The sequence below is a fragment of the Piliocolobus tephrosceles genome, chromosome 11 (assembly GCF_002776525.5).
Source record: "Piliocolobus tephrosceles isolate RC106 chromosome 11, ASM277652v3, whole genome shotgun sequence".
Lineage (NCBI taxonomy): Eukaryota > Metazoa > Chordata > Mammalia > Primates > Cercopithecidae > Piliocolobus > Piliocolobus tephrosceles.
The window spans coordinates 105,199,795-105,215,003 of record NC_045444.1 but is presented as its reverse complement, the minus strand read 5'-3'; the positions used below and the strand labels follow the sequence as shown (position 1 = coordinate 105,215,003).

General features: G+C 45.1%; 1 protein-coding gene across 4 annotated transcripts in view; it reads right to left on the bottom strand.

Moving 5' to 3' along the window:
• Positions 1–10,503, bottom strand: part of TTLL4 (tubulin tyrosine ligase like 4) — a 45,006-nt gene extending 34,503 nt beyond the window's left edge. For 2 of the 4 annotated variants that reach the window (XM_023221263.2, XM_023221236.2), the window contains exon 1: positions 10,247–10,503. The gene's annotated coding sequence lies outside the window, so the exon portion shown is untranslated. The remainder of the gene's footprint in view (positions 1–10,246) is intronic. The other 2 variants (XM_023221253.2, XM_023221246.2) reach the window with 1 other exon arrangement.
• Between the last annotated feature and the right edge of the window lie 4,706 nt (positions 10,504–15,209).

The window sequence follows — 15,209 nt, the reverse complement described above, 5'->3', positions numbered from 1 at the left end:
TGTCGCTCTGTCGCCCAGGCTGGAGTGCAATGGTACGATCTCGGCTCACTGCAACCTCTGCCTCCCGGGTTCATGCAATTCTCCCACCTCAGCCACACAAATAGCTGGGATTACAGGCACCCGCCATCATGCCCGGATAATTTTTGTGTTTCTGTAGAGAGGGGGTTTCATCATGCTGACCAGGCTGGAGTATTTCTTATTATATCACAATATCACATCAGCAAAGCTACAAGTTGGACCTCTTCATATGAAAAAGGAGCTCCCCTCTTACCACCATCTCCTTGTTGCTATTTTTTACTCAGTGCATGCACTCTGCCACAGCTGTACCCAACCCCTTCAATAGTGTCTTTCCTCCTCCTGAGGCCAATCCAAAATCCTCCACAGTTCTTTCATCCTCCCCCACATCAAATCAATCTGCTCTCACAATGTCAACTATTATCTGCAGAAGAGTCATTTTGCAGACTTGTCCTCTCAAGTTTCACATCTGCATCACCAACTGCCTGTTCCACCTTTCCCAATGCATGTCCAACCACTTCAATCTAGCGTGTCAAACTAGCTCTCCACTCCTAATCGTCCCATTTCCTTCAGTGGACCCTTCTTTCTCCAAATCACCTGAGAGGAAAACTAAGATATTTCTGACTTCTTCCTTTACTTTATTTCCCCAAAGGGAAACCAGTCATGAAATTTAAGACACTCTGTCTACTTAGCATTCTTCCTCCTTTTATTATTTCTACCACGCCCCTAGATCTGGACTTAATGCAACAGTATTGACTGAAGCATGTGTCTCCAAGGTGTGCCCTTCTTAATTCCACCCTGAAGGCAACCTCCAGATTAACTTTGCTATATTGCTTGATGAGGTCAATCCCTTTTCAAAAATGGTCCATAAGTACTTACTAAACACTGTGGTGGCCCACCCACATCAGAATAACCTGGGATGCAAAGTCCTGAGACTCATCTTCAAGAGGATTGTTGGTGTAGAGCAGGGCCATGAATCTGCAGTTTTAACAAGCATTCCAGATGACTGTCAAGTGAGATTTCTTAGCTTGGGTCCACAAGACTCCACAGTCGACCCTTAATCTTCATTTTTTTTTAAGGCTTATTTCCATTTCCTCCTACCTTGAACTCTGTTATGTGAACTGCGCTGGTCTTACACTGAACTCCTGGAATAAACCTTTCAAATGCCTGTCTGCAGGACTTTACTCCACTAAGCTTCTTCCTTGTGAATCCTTACCATATTTTATTTACCTTTTCCAGACCCAGTTCAAGATCCACCCTCTCCATGAGCACCTGTGGTATGTCCCTCTCACGTGGTAACTTCCCAAGGCTCTCTTACACCACTGTTCACTTACCACATGCATATGCCCTATAAGCTTCATGACGGCTTTTATAGGAAATCTCTGGGGATCTTTAACCTCAAATGCAGAGCCACACTGGCAGAAGGCAGTGGGAAGAACCCTGGTCCAGTTTGGCCTCCTATTAGCAATATTGTCCAGTCTCCTTCCCCAACAACTTTATGGAACACTAAGGCTTCCTAGAACAAAGTTTTAAAAACAATTGACTTAGAAAAGATGGATCTGTTCGATGTGAATTATACCTCCACAAAACTCTTAAAAATAAAAATAAAACTTGAATAAAGGGATAAGAGTGAAGAATAAAAAACTGCAGAGTTGTAGAGATCAACAAAATGGTCTGAAACATCCCTTTCTATTTGCATGGCTGCCTCACTCAGCCCAGTCTCTAACCCCTCCAACACCAAGTGCAGGACTGTTAAGGTAGCAGCCTGACTGATGTCCCTGGCTCCAGACTCTCCCCTTTAAAACACCCAATCTCAGGAATCTGAACATCCTACTTAGTCATCTTCATGCAGCATTTGGAAACTGCCTATACAGTTCTGTCCTCCAATCTTTATGGGGAAATTTTGCCTCAAGTTTCCTCCTTAAAGGAGTGTGAATGATTAGTAGCCTATGTTAGAAAATCTATTGCTGGCTGGGTGCAGTGGTTCACGCCTATAATCCCAGCACTTTGGGAGGCTCAGGTTGGGTGGATCACCTGAGGTCGCGAGTTTGAAACCAGACTGAGCAACATGGAGAAACCCCATTTCTACTAAAAATACAAAATTAGCCAGGCATGGTGGTGCATGCCTGTAATCCCAGCTACTTGGGAGGTTGAGGCAGGAGAATCACTTGAACGCGGGAGGTGGAGTTGCGGCAAGCCGAGATTGCGCCATTGCACTCCAGCCTAGGCAACAAGAGTGAAACTGCGTCTCAAAAGAAAAAAAAAAAGAGAATCTGTTGCTGCTGTCACAAACCAACAAGTCTCCAGGGACCAGGCCCAGACCAACTTGGACAAGGTATCTATTTCTAGAGAAAGCAATTATTCATTACCCATTGATTAAATCACTCTCCTATATTACAAGAGAGTGTGGCTCTTGGGAAATGCAGTTTTACTTTCTTCCTTCAACTAAGTGTTTCCCTCGGTCACTGGGGGAACTCAGGACATCAGAAATGGTTCAGTCTACAGTCCACAGGATCTCTGATGAGATTACCTCAGTTGCTCAACAGTTATGTTAGAAGATAGAATTGACTTACCTGGAATCAAATAGAGGGGAGTGTAGGAATCACATCCATTTTCTCTTACGAGATAAATCCCAAGCTCTCTCTCCCTAAGGAAAGGTGGAGGAGCAATCTATCTCCTAAAGCCCTACTAAGAGAGGAAGGTCAAGAATACAGCCTAGTGAGCAGGGTGGGTCCATATAAGATTAGTGACATTACAGGTAGCTGTTGTAGAGCACAGTTTAGGAATGCCAAACAAGTGAGCAAACCTGAGGAAAAGATACAGGTTACGGCAGCTAGATCTGAGGGAGGTAAATCTACAAATTACTGAAAAGTGAAACCAGTGGAAGGGTTTATGTAACTGAGTGACTACTCGCTCTCCTGAGGCCTTACCCTTTATCAGCTTTAGGAAGGAGCCTCTTTCTTCCTTCTCAGGTGGGCTCTGGAGCAGCAGTTCTCAAAGCATGGTCCACAAACTCTGAGGGGACCCTAAGATCCTTTCAGTGGTCCTGCTATGTAGAAAATATTTTCATAACAAAACTAAGAGGTAGCTGGGTGCGGTGACTCACACCTATAATCCTAACATTTTGGGAGGCCAAGGTGGGCAAATAGCTTGGGCTCCAGAGTTCAAGACCAGCATGGGCAACATGGTGAAACCTTGTCTCTACAAAAAAAGTACAAAAATCAGCTAGATGTGGTGGTGTGTGCCTATGGTGGGAGGATCACCTGAGCCTAGGGGTGTTGAGACTGCTGTAAACCATGATTATGCCACCGCACTCCAGCCTGTTTTCAAAAAAAAAAAACAAAGAAAAAGAAAAAACCTAAGATGTTATTTGCCTTTTTACTGTGCTGACCTTTCCACTGACAGCGCAAAAGCAGTAATGAGTAAAACTGCTGGTGACTTAGCATGAATGAAGATGATGGCATCAAGTTGAAGTCTTCCCCACTACACCTTTCCACCACACAGTGAAAGAATACAGCCAGGTTTACTTGATGGCACAGTGCAAATTTTTTTTTTTTTTTTTTTTTTTTTGAGACAGAATCTCGTTCTGTTGCCAGGCTGGAGTGCAGTGGCGCGATCTCAGCTCACTGGAAGCTCTGCCTCCTGGGTTCACGCCATTCTCCTGCCTCAACCTCCTGAGTAGCTGGGACTACAGGCACCCGCTACCACACCCGGCTAATTTTTCGTATTTTTAGTAGAAATGAGGTTTCACCATGTTAGCCAGGATGGCCTCAATCTCCTGACCTTGTGATCTGCCCACCTCGGCCTCCCAAAGTGCTGGGATCACAGGCGTGAGCCACTGCACCCAGCCCGACACAGTGTTAAATTATATTAAATCTTGATCCTTGAGTATGTTTTTTAATATTCTGTGTGATAAAATGTGAAATACATATAAAACATTTATATTGCATAGAGAACGTGATGATTATCTCTAAATAAAGCACTTGTGTCATTGTCTGAATTGCAGGATTTTTTCTGTGGAACGCCATGTTTACTTGAAAGAATGAATGACACATAAGTAATAGTTATTCAGACTTTGGTATTTGGCAAAGGTTCTGGAAAATGAAACAAGGTAAGCCTATCACTTCAAGGAAACCAACTGACTGTACTTGTTGCCAATGATAAAATTTGAGCTTCCCAAAGAAAATTAGAATTTTTGCAAAATGGGGCTGGGCGCGGTGGCTCACGTCTGTAATCCCAGCCCTTTGGGAGGCCGAGGTGGGCGAATTGCCTGAGGTCAGGAGTTCAAGACCAGCCTGGCCAACATAGTGAAACCCCGTCTCTACTAAAAATACAAAAATCATTGTTGCCAATGATAAAACTTGAGCTTCCCAAAGAAAATTAGAATTTTGGCAAAATGGGGCTGGGCATGGTGCCAGACGCCTATAATCCCAGCTACTCGGGAGGGTGAGGCAGGAGAATCACTTGAACCCAGGAGGTGGAGGTTGCAGTGAGCTGAGATCGCACCACTGCACTCCAGCCTGGGTGACAAGAGTGAGACTTCATCTCAAAAAAAAAAGAAAAAAGAGTTTTGGCAAAATGGTATTTGCCACCATGAGTTTGAGTGCTTCCTAATACTTTACTTCTCTGAAGAGATTGTGGTGATATGATTTTTTTTTTGACACTATATAATAAACTGTGACATGTGGGAGATCTACATAATTCAGTGAACCAGTATTTTCAAACAGTCGCGCCTCGCATACTGTTTCAGTCAACAGAGAGTCCCCATAGAAGACAATGTCCCATAAGATTTTCATTCCAGGCCAGGCACGGTGGCTCACACCTGTAATCCCAGCACTTTGGGAGGCCAAGGTGGGTGGATCACGAGGTCAGGAGATTGAGAGCATCCTGGCTAACACGGTGACACCCCGTCTCTACTAAAAATACAAAAAAATTAGCTGGGCATGGTGGCGGGCCCCTGTAGTCCCAGCTACTGGGGAGGCTGAGGCAGCAGAATGGTGAGAACCGGGAAGGCACAGCTTATAGTGAGCGGATTGCACTCCAGCCTGGTGACAGAGCGAGACTCCGTCTCAAGAAAAAAAAAAAAAAAAAAAGATTATCATTCTGTATTTTTACAGTAGCCTTTTCCATGTTTCAATGTTTATATGCATTGTGTTGCAACTGTGTTGCAACTGCAGACAATACTCAGCATGGTGACATGCTGTTCAGGTTTGTAGCCTAGGAGCAACAGGCTATACCACGGCTGTAAAGCATGGCTGTATCACGTTACAGAATCATGCATGGATCTAAGATCCAGTCAAAGTGAGACAGATCCATGGATTTTAACGTAACAAAGTATGAAAAGTTCACTGATACCATTTCAGATTCTACACTGTAACTAGCCTTTACAAAATCATGCCTTGTTTTGCATAGCCAATACCCACAATTATCTGAGAAGACTACTGAAATACTTCATCCTTTTCCAGCCATATGTGTAAGGCTGGATTTTCTTCATTATTCAATCAAAACAACTATCACAATAGATTGGAGAAACAGATATGAAAATCCAGCTGTCTTCTATTAAGCCAGACACTAAAGAGATCTAAAAAACAATGCCACTCTTCTCACTAATATGTTTTAAACAGTAGCATTTTTAAATGAAAACATTAAGTGAACTTATGCTAACCATAACTTAGGTCAGAAATGCTGTTTGTGTAAACTAACTTATGTTAGCATAAAGTTAATGTAAATTTTAACATAACTTATGTAAAAACGTTATTCATGTTAGTAATGGGCTTATTCCTTCTAAATGAATATTTCAGTTTCTAATATGATAAATATTAAAATATAGGCTGAGCGCAGTGGTTCAAGCCTGTAATCCCAGCACTTTGGGAGGCTGAGGCAGGAGGATCGCTTGAGCCCAGGAGTTCAAGACCAGCCTGGGCAATATAGTGAGACCCCATCTCTAAACAAAATTTAAAAATAAAAAATCGAATATTGAAATACATATATATCCCCTTTTTCTACTGAAGATTCCAAAGAGCTTTTTCAAGTACATAAAGAAATCCTGAGCCCAAAAGCTCTGAGCACTGCTGGTCTAGAGAAGCATTAGGGTCCAGCTTATCTATGAGGGCTCCAAAGGACAAGGTCCTTTGTATTGTAAGGCTTAAAAGAAACCAGCACTCTCAGTATTTGTTCCCAATTCTGCCAGAAGAGAAGGTAAGAAGTAAAAGGCATTAAAGGAAAACCTTTTATCTGCAATCTACTGACTTTTGGTGATTTACCAAAGCACCTGACCTCAGGTTAAAATCCAGACATTATGATCAGACAATTCCAAGGTCATAGAAGGAATCTAGTGAGAAAGATTCTAAATCTAACTAAATTAGGAATCTAGTGAGACAGATTCTAAACCTAACTCCAAATTATGAGTATCAGATAGATTCTGAAGTTAAGGCTTCATCTAGATACAGATTTTCAACAAGTAACAACTTGCTATTCACACATATTAATTTCTGTATCTAGTTATGTATTCTCTCTGTCCCCTTCTTCCTTCCTCTTTCCTCTACCCATCCCTTCCATGTCATGGCTTCAACCACCTCCTATATTCTCAACTCTATCATCACCCAGGCCTCTCTTGTGAGCTCCAGATCTACAGAATGAACTCCTGGGCCTTTCTACCTGGATGTGCTGCTGCATCACCACCCACATGGTCACACTGAAATCAGAAACCTACAATCATTCTACACTGCTCCTTGTCCCATTCTCCTACCTCTATTCTGCCACCAGGTTTTGCCAACACTACCATGGTTAAATCTCTCTAAACCCTCTCCATTTCCACTAGAGCAACCATAAAGCCTTCATCATCTCTAGCCTAGGCCACTATAATAGCTTTCTCATTGGCTCCCTGCCTCCAACCTAAAATTCTTCCTATTCAACCAACATATTGACACTACAGTAATCTTAAACCCAAATCTGACATTATTTTTTTTGCTAATTATCTTTCTGTGGTTTTCCTGGAACATACTCTTTACTTGATTTTACTCATGTATCCCTAAAAGAATTTTTTTTTTTTTTGAGACGGAGTCTCACTCTGTCCCCAGACTGGAGTGCAGTGGCATGATCTCAGCTCACTGCAAGCTCCACCTCCCGGGTTCACGCCATTCTCCTGCCTCAGCCTCCAGAGTAGCTGGGACTACAGGCGCTCACCACCATGCCTGGCTAATTTTTTGTATTTTTTAGTAGAGACGGGTTTTCACCGTGTTAGCCAGGATGGTCTCGATCTCTGGACCTTGTGATCTGCCTGCCTCGGCCTCCCAAAGTGCTAGGATTATAGTCGTGAGCCACCGCGCCCAGCCCCTAAAAGAATTTTTAAAACCATGTGTTCCTTACATATGCGATAACATCTAGACCAGACACAGTGGTTCACTCCTGTAATCCCAGCACTTTGGGAAGCTGAGGCAGGAGGATCACCTGGGCCCAGGAATTTGAGACCAGCATAGGCAACATAGCGAGACACCTATCACTACTAAACATTTTTAAAACTTAGCCAGGTGGGTGGCGCATGGTTGTAGTCTCAGCTACTCAGGAGGGTGAGACAGGAGGATTGTTTGAACCCAGGAGTTGGAATTTACAGTGAGCTATGATCACACCATGGCACTCGAGCCTGGATAACCTCCTGGGCTCAATACATCCTGCCACCTCAGCCTACAAACAACTGGCACTACAGGAGCATGCCACCATGCTTGTCTAATTTTTATATTTTTTTTTGTAGAGAAGAGGTTTCACCATGTTGCCCAGGCTGGTCTCGAATTCCTGGGCTCAAGCAATTAGCCTGCCTAGGCCTCCCCAAGTGTTGGATTTACAGGTGTGACCCAACACACTCGGTCTTAAAAATAGGTATTAACTATCTTACTGAGTAACACACACCTAAACTAAATCTCTTTAAAAATTTTACGGCCGGGGGCGGTGGCTCAAGCCTGTAATCCCAGCACTTTGGGAGGCCGAGACGGGCGGATCACGAGGTCAGGAGATCGAGACCATCCTGGCTAACATGGTGAAAGCCCGTCTCTACTAAAAAATACAAAAAACTAGCCGGGCGTGGTGGCGGGCACCTGTAGTCCCAGCTACTCGGGAGGCTGAGGCAGGAGAATGGCATGAACCCGGGAGGCGGAGCTTGCAGTGAGCTGATATCCGGCCACTGCACTCCAGCCTGGGCGACAGAGCAAGACTCTGTCTCAAAAAAAAAAAAAATTTTTTTTACAAGTTTTATCCAAAATAACTTAAAAACCCCACTGTCCCAAAAGACATTCCCATTACATTTAACTACTGTGTTCTTTTCAGAATATCCTAACAAGGAACACGCTTTACACTAATGGGATTGTGTATTGGGAAGCCTTCTGGGTTAGGAGGTAACCTAAATCACTAAAGGAGGTGTTCCTGAAAATAAGTATTTCCAAAGTATTCCTTGTTTGTATCTGAGGACATTTTTACACTCAGGTCAATACACCATAGTAAAATTTAGGAAGTGTGAGGGATTTGCCACACACAGCCTCCTCCCCTTTTTTTGTAGGGGCAGTTTTAGAAAAAGAGTTCACTGGGGCCAGGCACAGTGGCTCACGCCTGTAATCCCAACACTTTGGGAGGCTGAGGCGGGTGGATCACGAGGTCAAGAGTTCGAGACCAGCCTGACCAAGATGGTGAAACCCCATCTCTACCAAAAAATACAAAAAGCTAACCAGGCGTGGCAGTGTGTGCCTCTAATCCCAGCTACTCGGGAGAATGAGGCAGGAGAATTGCCTTTACCTGGGAGGTGGAGGTTGCAGAGAGCCAAGATGGCACCATTGCACTCCAGCCTAGGCGACAGAGCAAGACTGTCTCAAAAAAAAAAAAAAAAAAAAAAAAGAGTTCATTGGGAAGCTGACAATCTGGAAATGTATTCATCTAAAGCTAGACGAGCAAGTGTATCCCTTGGGAGTCTAGGACCCTAATTACTCCACCTTGAAAACCACTACTCCAGGGATGTAGTTCTAACTCAGCAAAACATCCAAGGCCCTTTGTGATCTAACCCCTACTAACTTCCCTCTTCCTGGATGGCTCCCTCCAAATCTAGCTCAGGTCTGTCAAACTGTTTCCAGTTCTCTTTTCAGGACTTGCTGTATCTTTCCTAAATCCACTGTGAATATGGAATGTCCTCCCACCTCTTTACTCCCAGAAAACACTTGATAATTTTTCAAGGATTGATTCAGTCCAATGAATAAGTCGCTGCTAACTTTCTGAGCACAAAGTGGGTGGTTTAAAAGCAAACAGTGTCTCAGTATTCAGTGCAAGAAACAGAAGAATGGGATGGAACACTGTCCCAAAGAGTCCCCTAAATGCTTATTGATTGGCTAAATCAACAGGTGTTGCAGTTAAGGAATAGGTGATTTGGAGTATCTGAGAAAGCAAAGACGATTCCATCTAGGAAGGATTAAAATATTTCCTAGATCCAGAATGGGAATGTGAAGACCAGGAGGAATGGGAATAATGTCGTTTTCTAAGTAAGTCCGGATTAAGTATTTCCCGTTCTATCACAGCACACACCACAGTATGGCAAATGCTCGTTTACTTGATTAATAAACTCCTAGACTATAAATTCCGTGAAAACATGCTTGTCCTATTAGCCACTCTATCCCCTCAATCCCTTCCATTGTACCCAGGCTCATTAAATACTTGTCAATGTTTACTAAAAATTGTTTAGTGAATGATTAAAGGAATGGATGAATGAAGAATTAAATTCCACAGGATCTCAGATCCTGTTTGAATCTGTAGAGTTTAGGAACGTATTCCTCTACAGATACTGAGGATGGAGAAGTAAAAATGTAGACATCCATGTTAAATTCGGCCCTGGAGCCTGCGAGGAGCTTAGGCTCACACCCAGAGAAAATTTAAACCTCAGCACGGCAGGACAGAGGTGGCTCGGAGGCAAGGACTAGGGGATGGGGCAGGGTTCGGGCATCCGGAGGGGAGGCCGACTAAGTTCGTGGGGCGTGGCGGAGAGGAGAAGGGCTCCGAGGAGGCGCGAAGTCCCGGCCACCCCAGGCCGCGGCTCCCTGGCCTCCCGGGTGATAAGAGGTGGAGGGAGGAAGCGGGGCTAGGGTGAGAGTGGCTGGAGGGCTGGGGACCCGCGCGAAACGACTCCGGTAGAGGGAAGTCGGGAGCGTGGGACCGGTGGAGGGTCTGGGGTCGGTTCCCCTGGCTCCGCAGCCGCACTCACCTAAAGGATCCACCTTCGCCCCGGCTCGGCACCGGCTCCACGCTACTTCCTCCCTCGGCCTGCTGGGCTACCAGGCAGCCTCAGGTGCCCCTAGCAACCACGCACCGCCACGCGTGACCCGCGCACTCGGCCGCCAGCGCCGCTGCCACTCACTGCGCGCGCCCCCAGCGGACAGACAGAGGGTCTGGAAGAAGAGGGCGGGAGGCAAGCGCGGGGAATCTCGGGGGTTCTGGGGCCTGTGGGGCGGGTCGTCACCTGCCCCGCGCACGCGCAGTCCCTTCAGTGCGGTGTGATCCGCGAGTGGAATTCTGGGAGATGTAGTCCCGGGGTTAAAGCGCTGAAAGGCTCCATTCTGAGCGTCCAGGACTCTCCCTTTCTACTATGATTCCACCTACTCCCTATGGACTGTTTTCTTTTATAGAGACAGAATCTTGCTCTGTCGCCCAGGCTGTAGTGCAGCGACGTGATCATAGCTCACTGCGAACTTGAACTGCTCAAGCGATGCACCTGCCCCCAGCCTTCCTGGTAGCTGGGACTACCGGCACGCCACCATGCTGGGCTATTTTTTAAATTTGTTTCTTAGGACAGGGTCTCACTATGTTGCCCAAACTGGTCTTAAACTCTTGGCCTCAAGTGATCCTCCTGCGTCAGCCTCCTGGTCGCTGGGATTACGACAGGAGCCCCCACGCCTGGCCTGGACTCTTTGGCCTTGCCTCAATTGAAAATCAAAGGGCCCAGTCTCTATTGAAGGATTTCTAGTAAAAGCCTTTGAGTTTGCCCCCAGGAAAGGGGAGATTGCCCGATTCACTCTGCCTCCCTCTAACCCGCCCTTCCCTAACCCCAACCTAGCCAGCAGGGCAAAATTAAAACCACCTGCCTGCTTTATGGGCTTCACGTGTGAACGTTAGGAAATACTGACTCAATTCCTTATCTCGTTAGCTCCCCAGGCAAGACAGATCGTGCTCCTATCTCAGATGTCCATAGACCTGAGAGATTTGGAGATCTAAGAAAGCTGGAAGATGAAAGGATCTTTCCTAGGCAATTGGCTACAGAAATAAAGGGGACAAAGATAAAACTAATCTGATGAAAACAATCTGGACCAGAGGAAGGATCTCAATAAATAACTTATTTAGTCAACAGTCGTTGATGGATGCTAAAAGTATTAGATAATCTACGGGAGAATTTTACACTGAAGGATGTACACTGAAGATCACCTGTATGTACTAATCAATCTTAGAGAACGAAACATAGAACAGCTGTGCATTGTGTTTCTTGATGTGATGCAATTGCACAGAAATATTTATGAAGTATAGTGTATTTTTGTAAAAAAAAAAAAAAAGTTGAGTGACTCTCATCAAATTTTGGCTATGATTTCCAGTTGACAGGAACTGAATAACACTACAAAAAAGCAATCAGACAAATCCAGAATGTGGGCCAATGTACAGAACAAATGACCTCTTCTTCCTTCAGCAATTTCAGGGTATAAAAATGGGGGGAGATGTTTTAGATTATAAGAGATTTAAGAAATATATTCAAATGTTGGCCAGGTGCAGTGTCTCACACTTGTAATCCCAACACTCTGAGGATCACTTGAGGTCAGGAGTTCAAGACCAGCCTGGGCAACATGGTCAAACCCCGTCTCCAACAAAAAATACAAAAATTAGCCAGGCATGGTGGTGCACACCTGTAGTCCCCAGCTACTCAGGAGGCTGAGGCAGGAGAATAGCTTGAACTCAGGAGGCAGAAGTTGCAGTGAGCCAAGATTGTGCCACTGCATTCCAGCCTGGGCAACAGAGCAAGACTCCATCTTGAAAAAAATAAAAATAAAAATAAAGAAATATATTCCAATGCAATGAGTGCAGCTTGTTTGGATCCTGATTCAAACAAACTGTAAAATGACATTTTTGAGACTGAGAAACAAAAATTCTAAGTCCCGCCCCAACCAACTGAATGGACCCCACCTTGGCTAAGGGGACGCTAGAGCAACCTTAAAAACTGAGTTCGTGGCTATGATGAGATGGGAGGTCTAATATGCCTCAATATGCCCCTTCCTTATTAACCTTTAAGCAGAATTCTTTCCTAAGGAGTAAGCAGAAACCAGCTCTAGAAATCAAGAAAGGGATGATTCATTGGTTTTAGAGGCCAGAAGCAGACTCCCTACTCTTTGCACTTTTCTTTTCTTTTCTTTTTTTTTTTGAGAAGGGATCTCACTATGTCACCTAAGCTGGAGTGCAGTGGCATGAACACAGCTCACTGCAGCCTCAAACTCCTGGGCTGAAGCAGTCCTCCACCTGAGCCTCCCAAGCAGCTAAGACCACAGACACAAACCACCACGCCTGGTCAATTTTAAAATTTTTTGTAGAGACAAGATCTTTATGTTGCCCAGACTGTCTTTGCAGTTTCAAAGTGAAAGCTCATCAGTTTCACAATGCATCCCTTCCTAAAACTGACTATCTCCAGATGGGTTTTGGAGGAGGGTGCACAGTGAGGGTTTTCATTTCCTGTGCTACACCTTTTGACATCAGAGGGCTGAAAACTGCTCCCTAGGATCACGTGAATGCAGCCATTTTTAAAATATGCAACCCATGAAGAGGCATGAAGCTCAATTGTGCATGTACTTGTTTCTGTCATAAACAATCATGACTCCTCCTATAGCTTATTAAATATGTATATTTAGCCAGCCCACTCTGTGTAAATTCCTGTTCCCTTTACCCCTCCCTCAAAGTATCTGCTATCAGCTTCTGCCAGAAACTATACTTCCCAGCCTGTCAGAATGGCCACCTTGCAGACTGCAACCCTTTATAAGAAATAAAGCTCTCCTTTTCAAATTTATGAGCCCCAACATTCTTCATTGTCAAGACTATGGAAAAATCTGAATAAGGATTGGGAACATTAAGAACATAGCTGATGTGGTAGGCCCAATGGCTCAAGTCTGTACTCCCAGCTATTTGAGAGGCTGAGGTGGGAGGACTGCTTGAGTCCAGGAGTTTGAGGCTACAGTGAGCTAACACTGCACCACTGTGCTCCACCCTGGTGATCCCCTCTCTTAAAAAAAAAGAAAAGAAAAATAGAGCATAGACAATGTTAAGAAACTACTATTTATTCTCTTATTGTAGGGAGCTGAATGGTGGGCCCCCATAGAAAAGATGTATCTGTATCCTAATTCCAGGAACTTGTAAATATTACCTCATATGGTTGATGGTGTTTAGGAAATGCCACCCCAAAATATGACACTCTGGTATGTTGATTACGTTGGACAAAGGGCACAAGGTAATAGCAGATGCAGTCGAGGGGTTGTCTGAGTTCCTCCAAAAGGAACTCAATTGGTATGAATCCTTTCCCTGAAAATATTATCAACTGGGAAAAATGAACTCAGATCACAGGAGAGGAAACTGGAGGTTCACACTGTGCCCAGACAATCACCTATTCTCCTGACGGCTGCTGCGAGATAACTTTATTTCCTGAGAGACTTTTATCTATAGAACAAGACCACTTTCATTCACCACGGAATTCCTCCCCTCACCATCCCATAACTTGTGTCTCCACCACCTCCCAGAAGTCCCAAGCTCCTATTCCTTCCTGTAGCTCAGGATGCTATATAAGCCTCGAACATCTGACCCTTCTTTGAGTCTCCTATTTTGTAGGACACTTATGTGTATGTACAACAATAAATGTGGTTTTTCTCCTGTTAAACTCTTTTTTTTTTTTTTTTTTTTTTGAGACAGGGTCTCATTCTGTTGCCCAGGCTAGAGTGCAGTGGCGTGATCTCGGCTCACTGCAGCCTCTGCCTCTCGAGTTCAAGCGATTCTCGTGTCTCAGCTTCCTGAGTAGCTGAGATTACAGGCATGCATCACCATGCCTGGCTCATTTTTGTATTTTTAGTAGTTTCACCATGTTGGCCAGGCTGGTCTCCAACTCTCAACTCTCGACCTCAGGTGATCCACCCACCTCAGCCTCCCAAAGTGCTGGAATTACAGGCATGAGCCACCATGCCCAGTCTTTTTTTTTTTTTTTTGAGATAGTCTCGCTCTATCATGCAGGCCAGAGTGCAGTGGCACGATCTGGGCTCACTGCAACCTCCGCCTCCCACGTTCAAGTGATTCTCACGTCTCAGCCTCCCGAGTAGCTGGGATTACAAGCGTGCACCACCATGCCCGGCTAATTTTTGTATTTCTGGTAGAGATGGAGTTTTGCCATGTTAGCCAGGCTGGTCTCAAACTCCTGGTCTCAAGTGATCTGCCGCCTGTAGTCCCAGCTACTCAGGAGGCTGAGGTAGGAGGATTCCTTGAGCCTGAGAGGTCGAGGCTACAATGAGCCATGATCATGCCACTGCTCTCCAGCCTGAGTGACAGAGCGAGACCCTGCCTCAAAAACAAACAAACACCTGAGTAACAAAAGAATAGATATGGTAGCCGCTCAAGTAGTGATAGAGTACACTGAACTATCCTCTACCTGTGTGTGTGTTCAAAAATTTCCAACTGAAAGAAAACATGTTCACATTGAACTTGTTCCCACCCATTACCACTCCACTGCTAGCCTTCTCCATTTCAGTTAATGGCAATTCCATTCTTCCCATTGCTCAGACCAAAAACCTTGCAGTCACCCTTGACTGCTTTCTTTTGGTCATACCCCCACCTCCAATCAGTCAAGAAATCCTGTTTGCGGCCGGGTGCGGTGGCTCAAGCCTGTAATCCCAGCACTTTGGGAGGCCGAGATGGGCGGATCACGAGGTCAGGAGATCGAGACCATCCTGGCTAACACGGTGAAACCCCGTCTCTACTAAAAAATACAAAAAAAAACTAGCCGGGTGAGGTGGCGGGCGCCTGTAGTCCCAGCTACTCAGGAGGCTGAAGCAGGAGAATGGCGTAAACCCGGGAGGCGGAGCTTGCAGTGAGCTGAGATCTGGCCACTGCACTCCAGCCTGGGCAACAGAGCGAGACTCCATCTCAAAAAAAAAAAAAAA